The sequence below is a fragment of the Lissotriton helveticus genome, chromosome 5_1 (genome assembly GCF_964261635.1).
Source record: "Lissotriton helveticus chromosome 5_1, aLisHel1.1, whole genome shotgun sequence".
Classification (NCBI taxonomy): Eukaryota; Metazoa; Chordata; class Amphibia; order Caudata; family Salamandridae; genus Lissotriton; species Lissotriton helveticus.
In genome coordinates this window covers 1,425,743,769-1,425,767,947 of record NC_136065.1, presented here as the reverse complement: position 1 = coordinate 1,425,767,947, position 24,179 = coordinate 1,425,743,769, and the positions used below count along the sequence as shown (strand labels likewise).

Below are 24,179 nucleotides of genomic sequence, written 5' to 3'. Positions count from 1 at the left end.
AGGGTGGAGTTGGAGGGTGGAGTTGGAGGGTGGAGTTGGAGGGTGGGGTTGGAGGTTGGGGTTGGAGGGTGGAGTTGGGGTTGGTGGGTGGAGTTGGGGTTGGAGGGTGGAGGGTGGAGTTGGAGGGTGGATTTATATATTGTTTACTACTCTTGGTCGATCTGTTGAATTCATTTACACCGAGTAGCACGCTACTCTGGAACCCAGGTTTACTGCTTAATCTAGTTGTTATTCATTATTGCTTGCTATTTGGGGTTAGTTATGTGCTCCCAAGAAAATCATTCTATACATTTGCTCCAGTTTAATTGTGGTAGATTAGCTTAAAAGCACACACTCTGGCATCCACACAATTTCCCCCTAAGGACCCAGCTCAGGTGTGTTTTGCCCTCGTACTCAACCCTCTAAAAGGGCCCCAGGTGGTCAATGGAGCTGGAATGGCATCAGATACTGGAAACAATTGACACCCTCTAAAAAAAACAATAAAGTCTCGAAAACAAATAAAGTTTGTTGATGCTTTGAATTCACTTTTGAGCAAGTTCTAGAGAATTTTTTATCACCTGTAGCCTGAGAGATGTAGCAGGGCTCGGTCTCTGGGGCTTGTTTGGGGCTGGGGGTGCGGGACGTGGTGTGTGGGGGGCCTTACCCCACCCAGGTCTGTCAATCGTATAACATATTCATGCCGTCCCAATGCCATGACCCCGGGCCTCATTGAAGGCTTGGGAATCCAAGGGCTTGCGAGGGCAGCATCACCTCCTCAATGGAATCCTTTTATATGGAAATTGGTTCAGTGGGCAGATGGAAAACAGCAGGAGAGAGTGCCAAAAGGAGCTGGGGAACAGGGGCCTACGGGGAGGGGCGCTGGCCGCACCAGAGTGGCTGAGAGACTGGCAGGAATGGGGTCTGAGCCACGGGGCGCATGCATTGGTGCCGTGTAATTAGCGCCTTCTCTGCTGCGAGGCTCTGGAGAACTATTAGAGGCGTTCATAATTGAGTCTGGGCGATCTAGGCAAAGAGAGAGACAGTGAGAGATAGAGAGAGAGGGGAGCTGAGGTTAAAGAGAGAGAAGGAAAGAAGGACGGAGAGCGAAAGGGGAGAGAGAAAAAGAGTGAATGAGAGTAAGAAAAGGAGAGAGCCGAGGATATTGGAAAGAGAATGCGTGGAGAAAGAGGGGGAGAGGAAGGATGAGAGAAAAAGAGAGAACGCAGGATTGACAGGGGGTTTGTGGTACAGTCAGGAGTTCAAAGTTAAGATTTTAAAAGGAATACATACACATGCACGAGGCACGAAGGCTGGGGAGCAGGGGATCATATGAATTAATCTAATTGGCTAAAGAGAAGATGCAAAAAATAGGTTCAAAGGGAGAAAGCAAGAAGGAATAAAAGTGGATTAAAAGGACTGCAATTTCAATTAGCATGGAATGCAAAAATAGAGGAAAAGGTGTAACAAAAAGAAGGTAAAAGAAAAAGACAAGCGTACAAATAAAGTAGACAAATTAATGCAAAATGAGTAGGAATTAAAAGTGGACAAAAGAGGGAATTATTGAGATGATGAAGGGGGAGAGCGAATAAAGGTGGCATGCAAGCAGCCTATGAAATGAGATTCCGATAAAAGAGGACTGCGGGAATGAATTAACTGTTGGATAAAAGATAGAACTAAAATAACTGTTGGATAAAAGATAGAACTAAAAAAACAGTCATGTGTTTTCTCTTCTACTTGTAAAATGTGCGCACGCTGACGTTAGCTCTCTGTGACAAGGATTATTTTCCACCTCTGCACAAACTGGAAAGAGTTACTCAGAATCCCCCATTTTGAGGCTGACAAAGGAGCCTGTATGATCGTAGACGGCAATCAACGGACATCAAACCAAGTTGCTGTGAATTGCTTTTGAAGGACAGGCAGCGCTGGGAGGAGGGCTGATTCTGCGGAGCGCATGAAGTGGCCGAGGGGGGCAGAGCATTCCTTTGAAGTCTGAAGCTCTCGGCATTGCTGTGGCGGGTCTGATGCGATGATGCGATGCGGCTGGGGGGGGAGCAAATGGCAAGCGCGTGCACGGGAACATGCACTGTGAGTAATCCGCCTGCCAAAGCCCTTGGTTTCAAGAGTTTGTTTCAACTGCTATAAACTCGCCTATTAATCCCTGCGGGATATAATAGGCGAGCCATAAAAAGCAAGTGCTGTGAGCATTGAAGGAAATATATGATTTTAGGCGTGCACCCTTTATAATTTGCTGTGTCTACAGCAGAAATGAATTCTGCGGCTCCACGTGTGTTGGTTTCTAAATGATGCGCAATGTTCTATGTTAGGCACATTGCAGGTTTTGTATTCAACCGGACCTATGAAGGTGCTCTATATATGTGCATGGTCGGACTGGCCTATAGAGCCCAGGAGCAGTGCCCGAAGGGCTGGTCATACAGGTCAGTGTAAGGAACGTTTTTGGGCGGTTTGTAGGCCTGCCTTATTGTCTGCTGGGTCGGTATTTAGTGTTAATTTCACTGACATGAAAACAGACATTGCCTGCAGCAATCTTCAATCAATGGATCTTCCATGCCTTGCAAAACACTTATACAGTGTCTTTACAAATTTAAAACTGCCTTAATTTGCAAACATGGGCTTCATTTTTTAGGTCTCGCCTGAGCCAGGGCACGTGTTGCTCTGGCGAGACTTTTAGTAAGGGGGCTTTAAAAAGCTGACCACACAGCTTTTTGTGTGGTCTAAAGCTTGCGGTTACGCGCACAGGCGCCATCTGGCTTTCCTTTCCCGTTACGGCTCATAAAGCGCATCGCTGCCGGGCACCCTTACAGTGCGCGCACATCACACACAACTTGCCAGACGTTCCTCCTTGTTTACAAAAGTGTTTGATCTCTCATTCCCCTAAGCCCATTAGAGGCCCTGTCTTGCGTCCTGCACTCCATTGCATAGCCCTGTGTGGGGTTGATGTGAACTTGTTTCTCGGCATGGGCGTCCGCAGTGGGGGGCAAGGAGGGGCGCTTGCCCCCTCCTGGAGCAACCCTCCTTACTCCCCCTGAGGACGCCCATAAAAACCGTGACTTCAAGACGGGGTTCTCACTCTCTTTCCTCTCCTTTCTTTTATTTGCTTCCCTGTGAAATGGATCCAAAAAAGAAAGACGCTTTTGCTGGAAATGTCATATTTTTCGGACATTTTAATTCCAAAGTGCAGCATTAGGAATAAAAAGCTAAAAATATGAAAAATAGATAAATAACTAATTAAAGTAAGACAGAGTGGTAACAAACTGGCCTAACTGATTTTATTCACACTGAAACACATTAGCGCCACTTTTACAGAGTTTGCCAGTGAAGCGCTATTTTTGTCTTTGTTTTCCCTGGACTTGGAACTAGTACCCCAATCCTGGAGGTACTGCAATGTATGGATTGGAAAACAAAATGTGTGCTGCGGCTTTGCATCCAGGGATGTGGTCTTTTTACCATTCTGCTTACGTTTTGTAAGGATATAGGCAATGGCCATTGAAATGGGTCCATTCAGGGCCCTGTAGTCGTGTCCTTAACTTTTCAGGCAAAAGCACTCACTGATTTCTGCATAGTGAGTGTAAAAGCATTAAGGTAACCATGTTGTTCCTGCTTACACTTCCCATGGTTTGCTAAATTTTGCATTCCCTATAAGTGTTTGCTTTTTCCAGGATGTTGTTACTGGTTTTTTTTTGTAGGCCGCATATTGCTCTTGTCTAGCGCTTAATTTAATTTGAGCCGCATCCAGGTGTTTATAGCAGGCAACAATGGGGTTGTAGTTGAAGACAGTGGGAGTTTTTCTCAGTGGGGCAAAACGGTGTTCAGTGGGGGAGAGGATGTGGCACTATGGTCAGAGCTGCTGAATTTGGAACTGGGAACCAGGTTCAGCCTTAATAACCAGTCCACCAGACCACTCTCCTGCGAGAGCACAATCACATGCTAGACCTTAGAAGGCTTCGCAACACCTTAGAAGTCCTGGTTTCTTCGCTCCAGCCGGTGGACCCTACCATGACAAGTGTAGGTTAACCCTCAAGGCATGTCCACCACTATCCATACTGAAGTTCACCTCCAGTCTTGCGGGTAGGCCTATGAAGCAGCACACCCTAGAACAACAGTCACTGAGGTCACAGGACCCTTGAGAAGGCCCACCTATAGGGCGTTGCAACCAGTGTGACCGCACCGGGCGCTGACTTTAGGTGGAGGCATCATGTTTGCAAGTATATTATGGTTTTAAAAACGCTTGCTGCCTCCCTCCTGGCCTCCAGCAATTTTCGGCAACAATAAAGATGTCATGATGACTCTGGTGATTAATGTTCTTCCTAGAGAGAGATCAGAATTTTGTCTAGTGGACATTTTGACTCATGGAAAGGTAGCTCAGAGGGTTAATGTACTGGCTGCAAAGAACATACGCCATGCAGATCACAAAGTACACATAATGTAAATAGGTCAGTGGGCTACGCTTTTGTCAGAGAGATCCTTTTGTTACTTGCAGTTTATAAGTTAAAATCCTAACTTAGAACAGTGAGCTATTAACTGTCATCTAAGAGCTGCATACAAACTGCAAGGTTTAAATTAGAGCGTTATGTTCCATCCCCCCACCCTCCTCACCCACAGTCTTTGATTATTCTAATGTCCCAAAAAGTGTTCTTTTGGACCGAAATCAATTCTGATTATTAAGGAGAACCCCCAACCATGGTATTACGTTTTAAATTCCGGGTATTGTGTTTCTCCAGACCAATCACTATAAAACTATACGGGCTACTAGTATGGTTGTCATGTGACTTCTACACCTTGTAGTCCTTAGTCTTATGTAACATTTTCTAAACAGTGATTTACACACATATTGATTGTCTCTGTGTAATGTGTGTGATGTAAAGTTCACTGACACCCTACAATGGTATGAGTGGCGCTGTAAATCAAATTAAATGCATCTGAGAGAGAGTGGTTATGGAAACTTCGGGGGCACAGTTAAAGGGTGGTAGTGAGGGAATCCATGGCAGAGGTGGTCATTGGGGGGCACTAAGAAACATTAATGCACAGGACACCACCAGTGCTATGGCTGGCCCTGCCCTTGAGGCCAGCCTGCCTCACCCATAGGTACCTCCATTTGCCTTGTTTCAGCAGTAGTAGCTGCAACTCACCAAGGATTGGCAATGCAGGATTTGCACGCACACCAAACTAAGTTCGCAAACTTACAGTCACCCGGCTTCATTCACAAGCACTTTTAACATGTGCTGCCTGCTGTGGGGCCAATGGAATTAATTATGCAGCAAAGGATGACAACATTATGTCGTAGTGTTGACTAAATTATGCATTAAAAAAAGGCTGCAGCATAATGCAGTATATTTTCAAATATTTTATTATTTTGACGTGTGTACACATGCTAACAGTCTCTGGAAAGATTTTGCCTTATTAGTACCAGTGTAACATACAAAAGCAGCAGTGAGAAAGGTGACCAGTCAGCCTTTACAATAGGCCATCCACTCCGCAGCAACACAAGTCACATTTTATATTAACTTTTGATATTTTTGAGCTACAAACAATGTATTAGTTTAAATGGTCAAATCATGCAGCAGATCTTGCATTATGAGGCAAATATGGCAGAGCCATAATTTTAGAGAAAACATTTGCAAACTAGGATATTTTGGCATTCATGTTTGAACTGCTGTTGTGGAAAAAGGGAGTAGTGCTGATTACAGAAACTCCATAGCTCGGAGACAAATGGCTTGTGTTTCCACATTTTATCGTATTTTGTACATTCTGTGATTAGAAGCATATCCCACTTTGTGAATATATTTTAATGTCAATAACTCATTATAACCTTAAATAATCCTGTGTATCCATTGGTTGAATAAACTGGGCAGCGAAATGCCAAACGAATACTAAAAATTGGGATGTCTGCGCATTCTGGCCACACCTCTAGTTCCACCCACAGATCCAATCCTTGGGTTATTCCTGCCCTTTGATTCTCCGCCCACTGTTCCCCTACTTCCCCCCCCCCCCATCTACCACTGTGTACGACTCAGCATCCCTGGACCTGTGATGTGCCGCCGCTGCGGGCGCTGCATGTTCCACACATTTACGGTGACGGGCTTCCGTATAAGGGAGCTGGCCATTATTGTATCCCTAAATGTAGGCACGTTGTCAGTTTGACACTGACTACACGTAGCGGGACTCTAAGTTTCTTTTAAAAAATATAGCTAACATTTGGACCTATACATTTTATTTTGTATAAATTAATTGAATGTTTGTAAAATTTAGCAATGCCCGGGGAATTCCTGTAAAGGGAGCACCCATTGGCGAATCACTAGCGTGTGTGATTGCTGCATTATTTATTACTAACTTTGACTTTGTGCTTTAACTTTGGATAAAAGTTATCATGAATTCTAGCACCAAAAAGCCAATATTGGTAAATATGTGTGCAACAAATAATCCCTAACATACACTGTGCATACAGTATATTTAATCTGGTGCTTTAATCAAAGACTGTTTTAAAGTATTCTGATAAAAATCAAATCGTGCTGAAGACCGCCTTGATTTTTGTTGGATCGAGGCCCCGGAAGTCTGCACACCTAGCAGACAGAGATAAAGCACCTTATCAGAAAGTTTAGCGTTTTCCCTACAGGTGGTGTTTGTTGGCCTGTGGCAGGGTCAGTCACATGTCCTGGATTCATGGCATTTAATTGAGTCTATCCCAGTTCTGCGCCCCAGTGTTTCTTGTGCCCCACCTGGCACACATGTCGGAGGATGGTGATGACGTTAACATTTTGCCACCCCCTCTCCCCCCCCCAGCCCCCTCGGAAAAATGTCTGTGGACGTCCATGTTTCTCGGGTCTGCGTTTAGTTCCCAGTCCGGCTCGGATTCTACCTAAGTCTCCTCAACCTGATAAGGGCACTTTTAAGGAAAGGAATTTGTCGCGCCTGACGGCTATGGCTCCTGCATCTGCTAAAGCATGGCTGAATTCTGGGATGGTAACAGAAGAGGTCCGCATCTACTGTTTCCACTCCCAAGTCCCGAATGCAGTCATGCTTTAGTTGGTGCAGTACTTGTAGTGCCCCGGTGTGACGTCCACCCGTCCGTATACAGCCATGCCTGTATTCTCTACACAAATAGGGCATGGGATTACGGCATGCGTGCTGTTCACCAGTGTTGAGAAAACAGTTCTTAGCAAGCATCTCCAACAATCGTCAATAATTGTTCTAGAATTAGACTCTATTTCAAGAAGGCCGCTTGGGGTTTGAGTTATGATGTAGTTCAGTGGATGGCCCCTTTAAGTCATCCACAACAGGATGGCTAACTACATGTCAAGAACCAATCGCAAATGTAATGCCTGCGCACCCCTTCTTCTGACAGCACAAACTTTGCAAAGGCACCTTTGTATCTTCTGGTGTTTGCTCAGTTCTATTGGAGTTGAGTACTTCATTTCAGGAAGCCCACGTAAGAGGGAAGCATTTAATAGCATGGGGTAATGCATGTGCTACCTACACTTCTGTTCTGCCTGCACACCTCACGTGTTTACATCATACTGCAGCAGCAACACCCACGACAGATGCCGCTTCTAGATCACACATTGCAGTCGCTTTACTGTGACAACGCACCGAGCTCCACTGTGTTCTCATAGGTGTGTGCTGTATAAATTCCACACTCGTACAATCACTGTACGGAATGGAAGGCAAATACTTCCTCCCCACCCGCCTCCAAAAAATAATAATAATAATAATAATAATCACGCCCCTGTGTTCGTTCAACCATGTCTCAACCAAAGAGTGTGGGCTAGCTCTCCGAGCCACCGCCGATGGGGAGGGTCTGATCTGCAGTGAGTTTCCAGCGCCATCGAGGGAGCCCAGGGCTTGAATGCTTCAGCTGCAAAGCACAGTGCGTCACGTGCAGGTGATCACATGCGGCAGTTAAAGTAAGGGTGATCGAAGGGTTAATGCACCTGCTTATGTGTTGTGTTGGATGCATGTCGCAGGCTCTCAAACAACGGTCGGTGGCAGGGGGTTGTGTGCAACCCCCAGATGACGTATTTGGAAATATCTCGTTTCAGTCCTCCAAGGTCTTATCAAAACAAGTCAGTGTTGATATGTTTATATATAATGAGAGATTGTATTTTCAAATTCGGAAGTAGCGTTTGAGTATTTATTACGTGGGCTCCCTGCCCACCAACCCATTGTGTACAGAAGAAAGGCGCCGTAGAAGTCATCATTTTGAGCTGTTGCATAGTGTTTTATTATATTCACAAAGACACAGCACAAGTGCTGCATGTCAACAGAAGCAATAAGCATTTACGATGCAATAGGTCTCGCAGTGACATTGTTTTTAGCAATTGGAAATGTCTTTTAAAAAATTAAAAGGCATTGTTATTTACAATACCAAAATCTATTGCATAGTGCGGCGTCCGTGAAGACGGCGCCGGGCTTATTAAAGTAAAAAAAAAATTACAATGCCTTTTATTTTGGTTTTAAAAACCAAAACATAAAAAGGCACGTAAATGTGAGACCTATTGCATTGCAAATGCTTGTTAGCTTTCTCACTGTCACTCTTATTTCACACGAAATATGTGCATTTATGCAGGCGTGGAACAGATGAGCGTCTCTCACTCCAGCGAGTAGTTCAGAATCTGCAAATAGATAGTCCAGGCTCAACAACCCTCTCCTGTATCTGAGCTCGGGTTTATTTCTAGTTTGGACCACAAAACATCAGTATGTTTTCCTGAAGGAGAGGAGGGGGCCTAGAGTCACTTTATGCTTATTTCCAACCAGCAAAGTCGTGGGCTTGCAGAGGAAAATTGAGTTTGCAGAAAGTATGTCTGCAGGGGCTAGCTCACATTAAAATCAAACGCAGGGTTCCGGGCCCATGGGACTGATCTTATTAAAAGTGAATTAGCGGCGCGGATAGGTATACATCTTCCCGTCATGTTCTGCGGATTGGGTGCTTTTAGAAAGGATTTTGAATTGGGCCTACATTAGCTCGCCTCGCACAATAACAGAAAGAAAGCATTCACAATTGAACACGGTCTGGCAGGCATGGCCTTTTTTCTCTGATTCAGTTGTATTTTATCAAGTCTCGCTCCACTTTGCTTCCCCCCCAAGGCACGGATGCTCGTTTCAGCACGCGCTTAGTCCCCCTGTGTGCCTAAACCTGACAGGGTCATTAGCTTCCCGCCTTCAGCCATAACTGGGGCTGGTGTTAGCGGGTGATACTCTGTCAGTTCTCGGATTAAATAATGCTGATTTACCGTACACGACGGCAGGTGCAAATATTGAAAATAACAATATCTCAATTGGCTTCCGTTTTCTTGAAAAATTGAAAGATGGGCTAAAAATGAACATGAGCCTTTGTCGTCCTTAGTTTCACAGCAGAAATGCATGTTTTCTCAATTTATCGGAGTCTCCTTCTGCTAATGACAAGATGTGTTTAGAGAGATCCAGACAAGGGGGTGTGAGCTGCACACGTGTGTGGTGAGGAGGAGGACAGTGTGGAGTAGTGTGGCTCACTGGTTAGAGGCGGCAGACCCGGAAGCAGAGAATGGCCCGGGACCAGGGTTCAATTCCCGACGCGGCAGGGTCGTGGACTTGGGTCAGCGGACTCGATAATTCTCGCTTCGGTGCTTACTCTAATCAGGGGTTCCACTCGGCAACTCTGGGCATTAGCTTGCCTAATCTCCACAACGGCCCCATCAATTCCGGGGATGCCTGGCTCCACCTTGGGGACTCCCAGCAGGGACCATCCCACAGGGAAAGCCAGGACGGGTTCCTCAGAGTTATACAGCGCCAGGAAACCTATGGACGGGTACGGGTAGCAGTGCGCTTTACAAGCTCAAATACATTTACATTTACATTTACAGGTTGAGAGTGCCCCATAGGCTGCGCTGGCTGAGGCGAGAGGACAAGCATATAATATCTCGAGATTCTACATTAGCTATTCAACCTAAGGCATGGTGCTGATATATTCTAGTGCTTAATTTGTAAAACAAGCACACAAAAAAGTGCCAGGGCTCGTGTCAGGAGGCCGCTGCAGCTCGCACCACCCATAGAACCTGCCAACGCTGCCTACGACGGCACCTACACACCTGCTAACCATCGCACTGCTACAACAACTGAGGCAATTCAGACTGTCAGGGGCCGAAAAGCCCAAAGAATGGTTACGGGCGACATGCATTAGTACTTTTCAATTAATAAACTACTGTTCTTGTACTCATCTCTAAATTACACAAATAGATGGCACCTGTCACAAGTGTCGGTGTTGACAATTAAGTGCCAGTGCCAAGCACCGGAAACCACCGGCTCAAATTAAGCACTGATATTTTCACCTCTCACCTTAAAAAAAGAATTACTGAACATGTCTGATAGTGCAGCACCCTTGATTTTGTGCTGTTGCAGTCCACAATACACAAAGCAGTCTGGAGGAGATGACCACACTGTCACTGTGATCCCTCACCCACACTTAGTATGCCTTGTGTCACCTTGACAAAGGATGCCACATGACCAGTGGCTTGCCACTGAACCTCTTACAGGTCGGTATATTCAACACATTAGAAAGTGACAAAGCTGAGTGAAGCTTGTGAAATAAATTGCATGTATGGTCTGTACACAGGGGTGGGAGATTAGTTCTCAGTGTGTTAGCTGCATGTTTGTTGCTGAGAGGGTTGGTGCATAATATTACAGTATCAAGCAGTGTGCCTGGCATTGTCTAGTAATATGCCATAGGGTGGCGTTGCGTGGCATAATGTGGTAATGCAACACAAAAAGATGATGGACGGAATGTTGAACATTGTCAAACATTCGCCCCCAGTCACAGATCTAGGTTTAATCCATCGTTATTTTGCTCACCACGCCACCCCAGTTGAGACATAGCCGTATGCAAATCAGTCTTGACCCTGTGCCTCATGGGAACAGTCCAGACCGAACTACCAGGCCATGTCTTCCCTGGACAGGAATCAAGCATCCTAGGACCGGTTTCGAGCTTGCAACCCTCGTCAGCCAGGATAGCCCACGTCTAGGCATACCCTTCCCACCTAGGGTGAAAATGCAACACAAAAAGATGATGGACGTAATGTTGAACATTGTCAAACATTCACCCCTTGTCACAGATCTGGGTTTAATCCATCGTTATTTTGCTCACCATGCCACCCCAGTTCAGAAATAGCCATATGCAAATCAGTCTTGACCCTGTGCCTCATGGGAACAGTCCAGACAGAACTGCCAGGCCATGTATTCCCTGGACAGGAATCCAGCATCCTAGGACCGGTTTCTCCTTTTGTGTTGCATAATGTGGTAATACCTGACATGGAAATGTGTACTTAACAGAAATAAATGTGAGCTAACCATTACAGTGTGGACACTGACCATTCAAATTTTCTAGAGAAGTGTGTCTCAAACATTCTAGAACCACAACCCATTTTTAGGCATGAAAAACATTCGTCACCCCCCCCCCCCACCCCCCCTTACTTTAATGGGCATGAGGTGGGCAATTTTTAATGTAACTAAGGCAACGTGTGGTCGCACACAGTTATTTACAGACATACACTTTTTCGTTAAAATGGTCACTAATTTTGTACTGACATACAGTGTTACTGATAAAACTATATTGCACAGAAATGGTAATGTGTGGGAATCGGGTTTCAGTGAATACTTATCATTTGTACATCACCATATAAGTGTCTTGATTTTATTTGGTCCTATTAAAATCTTTGTTTCCATCATACTTCAGAATTACACAACAATATGCTTCATTTGAGCTCTTCTGAATGCTGAATGTGTACAGTTCATTTACAGGTATTTACATTTTGTTGTGCTTTACAAAAACAAACATCCTACAGCCTTTCCTTTTACACTCTTTGTACATCAGCAAGATTGTCACATAATTCACTTTCCTTGTCTCCGACTGCAAAGTGAAAACAGTTTGTAAACCTCAATCCCCATGTAAAACAAACATTTTTAATTCAATAGCTCTAGCATTTGTGAGAGTTTGAGCTATTGGCATTGTAAATGACAAGGCCTTTTATTTGTGTATTTTGAAAGCCTGCAAGCGTGTGTAAATATGCACTTTGTCCTTGCTTACGAAATGCACGGCTGGCAGTAAAACAGGCACAGTTACTGATAGCCTTGCTTCTCGTAAACAACTACTACTATAAGTACAAAGCGTGTGTTTATGCACTGATTGCAGGTTTTCAAAACACATAAATAAAAGGCATTGTCATTTACAATGGCAATAGCTCAAACTTGCGCAAATGCGAGACCTATTGCATTGCAAATGCTTGTTCTACTTTTGGCCACTCCCAAGTTGTGGGATCCCACAGTAAGTAAACGTTCTTTTAATTTCGAGCACAGGTTCCAAATTGCTCTTTCGTGCCTTTTAAATTTAGTCAGTGACCTTGCTAGCTGCAATCTAAGCAGAAATGCTGTAGTATCAATTTAGCATCACAAGCCAGATGCCAATGCACATGCACCTGTCTGTATCTATTTTACACTGTTGCCATCTGTTGGCTGAACAATCCGAAGATAAAGCAAAATCACAGCACATCCACTTCACAGGGGTCTAATTACAGACATGCCCTCCATGCAGTGTTATTTTCTCACTGGTAGACCTATTCCCGAAACAAACACCAAATGGAAGTATTCAAATAATGGGAAACTGTAACCGATTATTACAGCACATTGTTCCAGGCAAGTAACACTTCTTTTTCTGCAAATCGTGTCATCATGGTACTGCATAACGTTTTTTGTCTCAATATTTCCTGATACCCCGACCCAGGCAAATAGCCACACCATCCTCACTCGTTCAACACTTACTGCTAAAGCGAAGCACTACCTGTACCTGCACTGTAAACCTTGTATATTTCCTGTAATATGAAGTTGTATAGCCTCATGGAGGTATAGCTCCGTACTGGTCACCCACCAAATGTTATGTTATGTTATTTATGGGTCTTGTATAGCGCAACGGCTACTCCAAAGGAGTGTCCCGGCGCTTTTGTGCTCCAGACCCAGAAAAGAGACTAAAAGACATAACAACACAGGAAGCTAAAACATAGGATGAGGAAAGCAGAGCTCTAATCAGAGAATAACCAAGTCTTAAGACCCTTCCTAAAGGCCAGCAGATTGGATGTGGACCGTAATGACAAGGGTAAGGAATTCCACAACTGAGGGGCCAGGAATCTAAAGGACCGCCCTCCCAGGCGTGCCCTCTTTATACGTGGAACTGCAGCCAGTGCTAGGGACTCCGATCTTAAAGATCGCGTCGGCCGGTAAAAAGCCAGCCTCTTCTGTAGGTATTTTGCACCCGTGGCATGCAGTGCTTTGTGGGCTAATGTCAAGGCCTTGAACATTATCCTCTTCCGTATGGGAAGCCAATGGAGGGATTGCAGCAGGTTTGAGGCACTGGCTCGACGATGCAGGCCGAAAATAGCTCGTGCTGCCGCATTCTGGGTCACCTGCATACGCTGTAAAAGGTATTCTGGGAGACCCAGATACAGAATATTAGCATAATCCAATCTGGATCCAATGAGGGCCTGTACAATTATTCTCCGGTGTTCCTGGGACAACAGAGGGAAAAACTTTCGAAGCATCCGGAGGATGCCGAAACAAGTTCCTGTAAGGGTAGCCACCTGGGAATTGAGCGTAAGCCCATTGTCGATTTTGATTCCCAGGTTCTTGGCCCAATTGGAAGCCTGAGCTGGAGGGAACTTGTCGGCAGGCCACCAACCATGCCAGTCTGGTTCCAAGGGACATCCAAAGAAAAGTATCTCTGATTTTTCCGAGTTGCACTTGAGGCTGTTTAGATGGAACCAATGAAAAACAGCCCCAAGGCACTCACGGATACTTTCCCCATCGAATTCTTCGCTCTTACGGCAGGTGAAGAGAAGCTGGGTGTCGTCAGCATATGAGACGATCTGGGCCCCGTAGGACTCCACCAAAGTCGCCAGAGGGGTCATAAGGATGTTAAATAAAGTCGGGCTCAATACTGAGCCCTGAGGAACTCCGACTCCCAATGGCGGCATTTCGGCAGATCCAGGAGGGGCCCAGACCGTTTGTCGGCGGTTGGCTAAGAAGGAGCAAAACCAATTGAGCACCGTCCCCCCTAGACCGATGTCATGAAGTCTTATGAGGAGATCCTCATGGGGGACGGTGTCAAAAACCGCCGACAGGTCTAACATGACTAACACCACCCTGCCTCCGTCATCCAGCACCTCCTTTACAGTCTCTGAGACTTCCAAAAGCGCCGTCTCGGTACTTAAGTTGGATCGAAAGCCCGATTGAGACGCGTGGAGAAGCTCATTTGACTCCAGGAAGTTGGAAAGCACGCTATGGACGTGCTTCTCCAGGATTTTAGTCAGTGCTGGAAGGAGCGAAATTGGTAGATAGTTGGACGGGACTTCTGGGGCAAGATTAGGCTTTTTGAGGAGAGGAATCACCATAGCCTGTTTCCAGGAAAGTGGCAAAACTCCCTGACTCAGTGAAAGGTTGAGAATAGGATTGGCTAATGGGTTGACAACATCTGCCATTCTGGCTAAAAATTTTGCCGGGCAGGAATCACATGGTGAGCCAGATTTAAGGTTCCTCATCAAGGCTAAAGATGAAGCAATTGTAAGAGGCGGGAAGTCCAACAGAGCCGGACCATAGATAGGCTGGTGAGCTATCTCATTAGACAGAATCGAAGGATCAGCTGTCGGTCTCGGAGAAAAGGAATCCTGAATCTGTCTAATTTTGGTCGTGAAAAAATTGGCAATAGTGTCTGCCCAGTTCTCATCAGGCGCCTCCTGATCTGAGATCGAACGCGAGGTGGTAAATTCTCGTACGATCAAAAAGATTTCCTTACAGGAGTTAGCTGCTTCCTCAATTTGTTTAGCAAAGTAGCACTTCTTAGCCTGTACAATTAAAGCATGATAAGATTTCATCATGGATTTGTAGGTCCGTTTTGCCTCAGCGTCATATTGAGCCCTCCATGCGCGTTCAGCGACTTTACATTGTCTGCGGGAATAGGCGACCTCTGCCGTAAACCAGGGGGCCGAGGACCGCTTGGTGTCAGATCTAGGTGGCTGTATAGGGGCTAGCTCATTCAATCTAGCTAAGAGCCAGGACTGCAGGGTGTCTAGGTCAAGCTCCAGATCACCCGTGACGAAAGGAGGATGGTTCACCAGGGCCTGAGCTAACATGTCGGGAGATACCCGATGATACGCCCTATAATTACTTCCCAGTTGTCGGGAGGCCCTGATAGATGGTTTCTCAGTGCCAAATATTTGAAAATGAGCTAGATGGTGATCGGACCACAGTACCGGCAAGAGTGCAGTAACCACAATTGGTGAGGTGGAGAAATCCTGATCTAATGTGTGACCTTTATCATGGGTCGGGCCGGAGAGATAAGGGAGCAGGCCCAGAGCAGATGTAATATCTAGCAACTTAACGACATCCTGAGCCTGCTGATCTTCCATGTGGAGGTTAAAATCTCCCGCCAGTAAGCACTGTTCCGATCTAAGGACTAGTATAGACAAGACCTGCTGGAGATCCTCAAAGAAAGACCCCACAGGACCAGGGGGCCTATATACTAAGAGACCCTTCACAGTTTGTTGAGGTGATAGGGACAGGGTGAAGGCAAGGGATTCGGCACCCGTGATGGTCTGCGTGGGCACAACTGCACACGTGAAAGATTTTTTTACAACAAGGGCGACTCCTCCCCCTCTTCCCTTAGCTCTATCTTGTCTATACATAATGTACTCAGATGGAATGGCTGCCGCTATGTCCGGGTGCGATGATTCATTAAGCCAAGTCTCAGTGAGGATAAGACAAGTGGGGTTGTTTGTAGAAAGGAGATCAAAAATCTCCTGAGTATGTCTATGCAGCGACCTAGTATTGAGGAGTAAACAAGAATGTTTGATGCTACACTCCTTCGTGTGGGAAGTGGTAGGGAGAACACTGGTCAGATGCCAATTACAGCCTGGGCATTTATATTTGCCCCTGTAACGGCCAGGAAAAACAGAGTGGCAGGAGACCTCCACAGAGCGCAAGGAGTGGAGCTCCTTGGATGTATACGACAGCATATTAATGCAGGGAAAAGAGAAGTAGCGACCAAGAGATCCTGCCACGCCACACGCCTCCGGGACGCTGACGGGCGCAGACGGGCAGGACTCTGGCGCGACTCCGGCGCAGATCCGGCGCGTCCGCAGTACGCGTCCGCTGCGCGGAGGGAAGGAAGAGCTTTATGTAGCGCTACTAGAGCGCGAGGGCGGAGAGTCCTACCCCCAAGATGGCGGCCCGAAACAGATCCCAGCCCTCGGCGTCAATACTCGGCCGAGTGGGTGTTCCAAAACTACCCCTTTAAACCTCTCACATAAACCTTCTCAGAGGATTGGCTACAGTTAATACATTTCCAGTTTTTCTCACATGCGTTCCAGAATATTGCAATTACAGCTACTTCTTGACAGGAAGCTTCCCCTTAATGCTTCATTACAAAATGTTTGTGTTTCAAAGTAGGCATACAGGTGAAAGATTCTTATGCATTTACATTTTTCAACATCACAAAGTACTAAGAGCTTTGCAGCAGCTTGAACCAACTGCTGCGAGGTAGTAAACCAGCATTGTCACCTCTGCTAAAGCGATCTATACAATTAAGGCGCAGATTATCTGGTCTAGGCAGATAGTCCCCGAGAGCCTAGAACCTCATGGAAAGAGTTCTAAGGAGATGGCACACGTTACTATGCACAGCCCACCAAAAGTGATCTTGGGTAGCTCTTTCCTAACTGGAGGATAGAACCATGATAAGAACACAGGAGAAAGTCTATTTTACAAAATTAACCTTACTTAATCAACTGTCCACTGTGATAAAAAATAATAATAATGGGGATGTTTTTACACAAGCTTAAAACCGCAGGACAGGCTGTTGTTTCTAATTGCAAATAATTTTGAACCCAGAAGGGAACTGAGGGAGAGATTAGAAATGAATCACAACATTTGAGTAAGCTGGTGTTAATGGAAAATAACTTTACTACTAGGCTGCAATCATCTTAAACTTCCTAATGAATGGGTTAGATCATTTCTGGACAGGCGTTCTCAGGCAGTGCACCTGTCTACTTTCTCTGACTCTTATTCCTCCCTATCCTGCGGAGTCCCACAGGGCTCCGCTTTATCCCCTTTGTTATTTAATTTGTACATGCAGCCCTTGATTGTTTCCCTTCGCAAATCCGCAGCCATCATCTTCAACTACTCGGATGATTTGCAGTTAATTTTCCCCATTGACACCTCCCTTTCCTCCCGTACCAGTTTCCAATTCACCATGCTTGAGATATCGGAATGGATGTACCATAGCCAACTCAAATTAAACCCCACCAAGACCGAGCTTGTGCTGGTGGGTGGAGCAGCCAACCCATGGAACGACAGCTTTTGGCCTCCCTCACTAGGGCCCCTCCCTTGCCCCGTCAACTCTGTGAAGAGCCTTGGCGTAGTCATCTCCAGTGACCTATCTATGAGGCCCCAGATCAGTGCAGTTACGTCATCCTGCTTCTTCCACCTGCGCAGGATACGTAAAATCTGCAGATTTCTCACCAGAGATGCACTTATCCTTGTCATCATGGCCCTCGTCACGTCGAGAATCGACTACGCCAACACTTTGTATGAAGGAATTCCGGCATTCCTTCTCCACAGGTTACAGCTGGTGCAAAATCAGGCAGCACGCCTGGATTACCATCAACCTAAGCACCAGCATGTTTCGCCGCTACTGCGGAGCCTGCATTGGCTCCCGGTGGCTAAGCGTTGCATCTTCAAACTGGGCTGCACTGTATTTAAAGCTCTGTCTGATCTGGCCCCTGTTTTTACTTCTTTGAGTCTGAAGCGATATGTCCCCTCCAGAGATATCCGTTCCTCCTCTCACAACCTGTTAGTCATCCCTAAAATCAAGCGCAAAAAACACGGCGGTTCTTGCTTTTCTTTTTTGGCCCCTAAGACCTGGAACTCCCTCCCGTTTGCTTTCCGACATTGCCCTTTCTACAATTGCTTTCATAGGATGCTGAAAACGTATCTCTTCCAGTCAGCCTTCGAGTAATACCCGTTCCTGCCCGCCGTATTTGTTATGAGCGCCATGAAACCGTTTGGTGACCGAGCGCGGTATGAAAAACTTTAACATAACATAATAAAAATGTATAGCTAAAGACAACTCAGATCTAGAATTAGTGGACAGGATTACCAGTTTGAGGGCTTCGTTGGTCTTTGATCTGACACCAGTTACCTTTTCAGAAATAACGGTGTTTGACTAGTATGTTTTTGTTCTTTCCTGACCTTTGTTCAGTTACATACTCTGAATGCCCTTGAAACAAATTCCTATCCTCAAGCGGTCTTGCCATTGTCTAGGCTGAATAGTTCAATTAATCATTCTGTAACAAGAGGGAGGAGTGCCTCTTAAGTAAGGAAGATGAACATTAGCATATTTTCAAAATGTCACGGCCGATCTTGATTAGGATGGCCCTGGGTGAGATACAGAAACAAACAACCAGTACACTTTCTTATGGTACTTTTATTGCATGAAAAGCATCCACTGCAATGGTTTCTGCAGATCACGAAACCTGCACTTTCTCTTTCCGTTTAAAGTTTGTTGGCCACAGATGACAAATTGTTCGGACAATGCCCAGCACAACTGTCCCTGATGCATACCCACGAGGCATGCACAGCAATAAATGCTGCTGTGCCCAATTACAGCCTCAGACTAGGGTGAGCTTCCATGCCTGTTTACGCCAGACACTTGTGCTTGTGTGTTTCTTCAATAACAGATCATTTAGAAATCACATCCCAAGAGAGGCTGAAAGGAATCTGTGCGAAGCTGAACTTTTCTTCGGTCCGACCGGTACCTCCATAAAGCACAAGTCTCCGGTCATGGCATCAGGAAGGCCACGGCGTTGCCGTGTAGCGAGGCGGTACAGAGTGCGGTGCCCACAGGTCGCGGTGCGAGCAGCGGATCGGTGATGGCGTCAGCAGGCGGCGTAGGTGAGACCAGGGTCGCGGTGCGGCATGTCGGCAGTGCCCATAGCGGTGCCCAAACTTCGGCGTGAAGCAAGGCGGTGCGGTGTGCATTGTCAACAGGTCGTGGTGCGAGTAGCGGCTCGGTGATGGCGTCAGCAGGCGTCGTCGGTGAGACCAGGGTCGCGGTGCCCTCTGCGGTGCCTTCAGGACACGGGTTCGGCAGGGTCTTCATAGACGTCGTCGTGTGGCGTTCTTCGGGTTGCAGCACAAAACACACAGTCCCCAGTGCTGTGGGTCGAAGAACCTGAAATCTAAGCTGTTCCTGAGACTTCGTGAACTGGGGGCAAGCTCTACCTCAAGCCCTTAGAGAGTCTCACCAATTTGGTGCAGAAAGTCTAGTCCAGGCCTTTCACTGCCCAAGACAGACGCAGCCACGCAGGTCAGCCCAGTACAGGTTTCCCGCCCCCCTTGCCCTTTCTCTGATCACCTTCTTGGGCCGCCATCGCCCCCCCCCCCCCCACTCGAAGGGCACTTCTGCCACCAGACACTGGTGCTCTGAATTGTCGACTGCGATGACCTGGTGGAATGCCCCGGGGACTACCTGCGCTTCAGGGACCAGGTGACACCGAACTGAGGTAACACTGGCTCCAGTATCTCTGAGGGCCTCTACCCTTTTCCCGTTGATTTCTTAGTGTTAGGGGGCACCTGGGCTTCTGGGAACATCTCAAAATCTGCGGGGTCCCCACCCTCCTGTGGGTACTCCTCCTCCTCCCCAAGCTTTCCTAGCCAACACTTTAGACTGCCCACCAGTGGGTGGCTGCGCCCCCTTTGAGAACCTGGGGTCCCCCTTCATGTGCCCCACCTGGTCCCATGCGAAACATCTGGGGGGTCCGGTCTTAGAAGGCTTTCCGGTTGAGACCACTGGCTTCTTATCTCCAGGGGGATGGGAACCTTTACCCTGGTTGTTATTTTGGGGCCCTTTAGAGAACTCCTGTGTTTAACCCTTGTCCCCCCCACCTTTCTGCTAGGGACCCTGCCCACCTTTGGCTGAGTCTCCCCCAAACGCCTTCTTCCTTCTTGTGGACCCTGGTACTCACCCAGCAGTCTGTCTCCATAGCAAGCTTCCTGGGGTCATTCAGCTTACTATCAACTAGATGCTGGCGCAGATCTGCAAAACATAGACTGGACAGGTGCTCCCATGCAATTAAATTGTAGAGCCCCTGATAATCTGTCACATTACTGCCTTTTACCCAGCCATCCAACGATCGGCAAAACACATCCACACACTCCAACCATGTGTTGGCATCGGACTTCTTACTGGACCTAAACTGGTCCCTGTACTTCTCAGGGGTAAGACCATACTTAGTGAGGAGGGCGTCCTTCATGTCTGGATAGGTTACCCAAAGCTATTAAAGTGTTTCTCGCTTCTTCAGGGAAGAGAGGCCACAATCCTGCTCCCCAATTCTCCTCAGGGACCCCATTCATGTGGATTGCTGCCTCGTACCCCTGATTCCACCTTTGTATGTCATCCCCCTTCTTGAATTCTTTGCCCACATTCTTAGGGATGTGCACGATTCTGTCTGCCTGTCTTGACGAGTTGCTGCCACCATGTGAGCTGGTTCTTTTCGATCCAGCTCCTTCATCCTAACTTCATGTTCCAAAACCATTCTATTCTCCTCCGTGGCTAATCTAATCTTTTCTAGCTCCATGGCGGCTCTCCTTGCTTCCCGCCTGTCCTCCCGCTCCTCTGGGGACAGGCCACTGCTGCCTGGTCGGAAGGGTTCCCCCCTCCCAAAAGCACATCAATCCTAGGACTAGACTCCCCCACCTCTCCACTAAGGTCACCGGATTGCCCACTTGCATCTCTGGCTGCTACCCAGGCCCTCAGCACCTTTTGTAGTTCATCCTTCCTAGTGGGGCCTCTGACTTGGACTTGGAGGTTTTTGAACATAAACTTCCATTCTCTCACCGTGTACAGCTCCAACCTATCCTCAAAGGCAATGTCCATGGATGCAACAAATGATGCTATTGATTCCGGCATGATGAAGCAGAAAGTTCACCTGGCAAGATCAAAAAAATCAGCCAAAAAGAAAACTGGTTAGTATGTGGTACGTAATAGTCTGCGATATGGCAGTAGTGCACACCAATCACTGTAAGTCAAGTGCAAACGCAAGTCCGATCCTCACCGCTGACAACCAATGTTAGAAATGGGATTTCTGGCTAGCTGAGACTTACGGCAAAGCGAGGCAGAAACCACCACTCTAGTCAGGATAAGGGAGTTACACTTTTAAAATAACCCCTGCTCACCCCCTTAGTAGCCTGGCATAAGCAGTCATGCTTATCTTAGAAGCAGTGTGAAAAGCATTTGCACATAACCAACAGTAATACAGTGTACGCACTACAAAAGGACACCACACCAGTTTAGAAAAATATCCAATTTGTATATACTTACGACAAGACCAAATACAATAAAAATCCACATTAATATACTTCAAAATCTTCACTTATCAAAATATGCTTTTAAAAATTGTTCCTTAATTGTCGATAGCTCAGTCAGGGGCTATTGTGTTGTGAGCAACAAATCCAAAAACAGTTCTGTCTGGTTGCAGGGTCGCAGGCTAACTATGGTGTCGGGAAGACCCGCAAACAGTACCTTTCAGAGATGCAGGGCTATGGGGCCCTTGAAGTCATTCGTATTGCAGGTCGAGCTCCTTTCTGATAGGATCCGGAGCGCTGGCGCCAACAGGCGTTGGGTGCTGCGGTGTGAAGCGCAGCAGTGCGGCGTGCATTACCCCCAGGTCGTGGTGTGAGCAGCGGCTCAGTGGCGTTGCTGAAGCGCTGTCGTCGGCTGACGAACTAGAGTCGATAACATCAGCGTCAGCAGGCCAAGGCTGTGGTGTGAGATGAGGGCAGTGCATCATGTAACTTACGAGCAGTGCCCCCGAACCACGGTGCAGGCAGCGGCATTGATTTTGGCGGGAATTTGCGGCATCAGGAAGGCCACGGCGTTGTCATGTAGCAAGGCGGTGTAGAGTATGGTGCCCACAGGTCGCGGTGCGAGCAGTGGCTTGTTGATGGCGTCGGCAGGTGGTGAGACCAGGGTCGCGGTGCAGCATGCCCTCTGCAGTGCCCAAGCTTCGGCGTGAAGCAAGGCGGTGCGGAGTGCAGTGCCCACAGGTCGCGGTGCGAGCAGCAGCTCGGTAATGGTGTCAGCAGGCGTCATCGGTGAGACCAGGGTCACAGTGCCCTCTGCGGTGCCTTCAGGACACGGGTTCGGCAAGGTCGTCGTAGACCTCGTCGAGTGGCGTTCTTAGCGTTGCAGCACAAAACACACAGTCCCCCGTGCTGTGGGTCGAAGAACCTGGAGTCTTTGCTGTTCCTGAGACTTTGTTGACAGGGGGCAAGCTCTTTCTCAAGCCCTTGGAGAGTTTCACCAATTCGGTTGCAGAAAGTCCAGTCCAGGCCTTTTCACTGCCCAAGACAGAAGCAGCCACCGCAGGTCAGCCCAGCAAAGCACGCAGCAAAGCGGTCGTTCCTTTCAGCAGTTTCTCCGGCTCTTCTTCTGTGCAATCTTCTTGATCCCGATGAGTTCTAAAGTTCAGGGGTCTGGGACCCAGCATTTGTATCTAAAAATTCTTTGATCTTTCAGGCAGAAGGTGTCTGAGTCTGGCCAGAACCAGTTGGACCACCTCTGGCGTGAATGCCTGGCAGGAGTTGGAAATGGCTTTGTCAGAGGCAGACCAGGCCCTTTGAGGTGCAAGGAGATTCTCTCCCTCTTCCCCCATCGTAACCCAGGTCTATTTAGCCCTTTCTTGACCTACCTAGACTATCGGGAGCCACCCCGCTCCCCAGCCATCTGTCATCCCCAAAAACCAGACAGGCAGTCCACATTCCAGCAGAGGCACACGGGAAGACTGAGCAAAATAATACCCACTTTCTAAAAGTGTCCTTTATGAACTCAGAATGAAAAGGGCACCCTTGCTAAAGGCTTCGTCTTTAGACCCTGAGTTCAGGCACACCAAACTTCATTCACTTATACCTTTTTCGGGCCACGTACATGGGTGGCACAATCCGTGCTGCAGGCCCATGAGCAGCGGTGGTTTCACAAGCCCCGGCACACACAGTGCCCGTTACTGGGGGCTGACAAGTAAGTTGCACATCCAATCATAACACAATTTACCACAGGAGCACCAGCGCTTTACCACTGATCAGCAGTGAAAAAAGCACGCAGAAACGTTATACCAGCAAAAACAGAGTCCCAACCGGGAGGGCCAAAAGCAAAAATTCGGGGGACACACGCCAAAACATGCCAAGTCTAACAGACGTTCCCACGCAAATGAGGGAATCCTTTCGCCTCTGTGCCCACACCGTATTACAGACTCGGGTACAGAGGCAAAGAAGCTGTCAGGAGGCGCACGGTGGTGCACTCTCAGGACGCCGGCTGATAGAACTCTGGAGGGGGAAAGGGGTTCTTAGGGACCGCACAGACATCCCCTAGCTGCTGGGTGCAGTCACATATTACACCTGCCCGCAAAGGAATCTCTAATCCCCTTTAAACATGCAGGCGAGTTGCCGTATGCACTGTGAAACATGAAGGAAGTGACCCGAATAGGGCCACCTGGGTCACTCGCGACCACCTCTCAGCTTTCCATAGAAATAAAAAGTCGGTCAGACAGTAGAGAATACGAACCAAGTATATTTTATTCAGGTGCACTTGAGCGGAGCCCAGTCTGACCAGCCTCCTAGGATTGCTGCAGATGGACTGACTTCAGCAAACACAGAGATACATTTTGTACGTTTCTGAACTATGAATGCCCCGCCCATAATAGAAATCTGCTAGCAGGTGCAGCTAAAACAAAGAAGTACAGTAAGATGAGTCTCGACTCTGAGACCAGGCATACATTATCTTTATGCCAAGGTTGTTCTGTTCGTGTCTATCGCTAGGCTAGTGGGAGAAAGCCTCCATCTATGGGAAAGGAATGCATTAATAAGAACAGTGTGTTCGAGGCATATGGGCTGCAGATGGTACATTTATGAATAGATCGCCATCTGGTGTTGGGCTCGGATGATTGCACTTTGTTTTTCTTCTGGAGAAGTCTTTGTCGTCATAGATGACTCCTCCTCTCGGTGTTAGTGCGCATGGGCATCGGCTCCATCCTTAGATTGTTTTTTTCCGCCATCGGGTTCGGATGAGGATCGAAGCGCTCCGGACCGACTTCAACAAAGAAGGTTATAACCGGCGCGTATTC

General features: G+C 47.3%; 1 protein-coding gene across 3 annotated transcripts in view; it reads left to right on the top strand.

Moving 5' to 3' along the window:
• The window catches only part of MAGI3 (membrane associated guanylate kinase, WW and PDZ domain containing 3), a 1,411,302-nt gene that overhangs the window by 1,071,633 nt on the left and 315,490 nt on the right, over window positions 1–24,179 (top strand). The gene's annotated exons all lie outside the window — the stretch shown is intronic.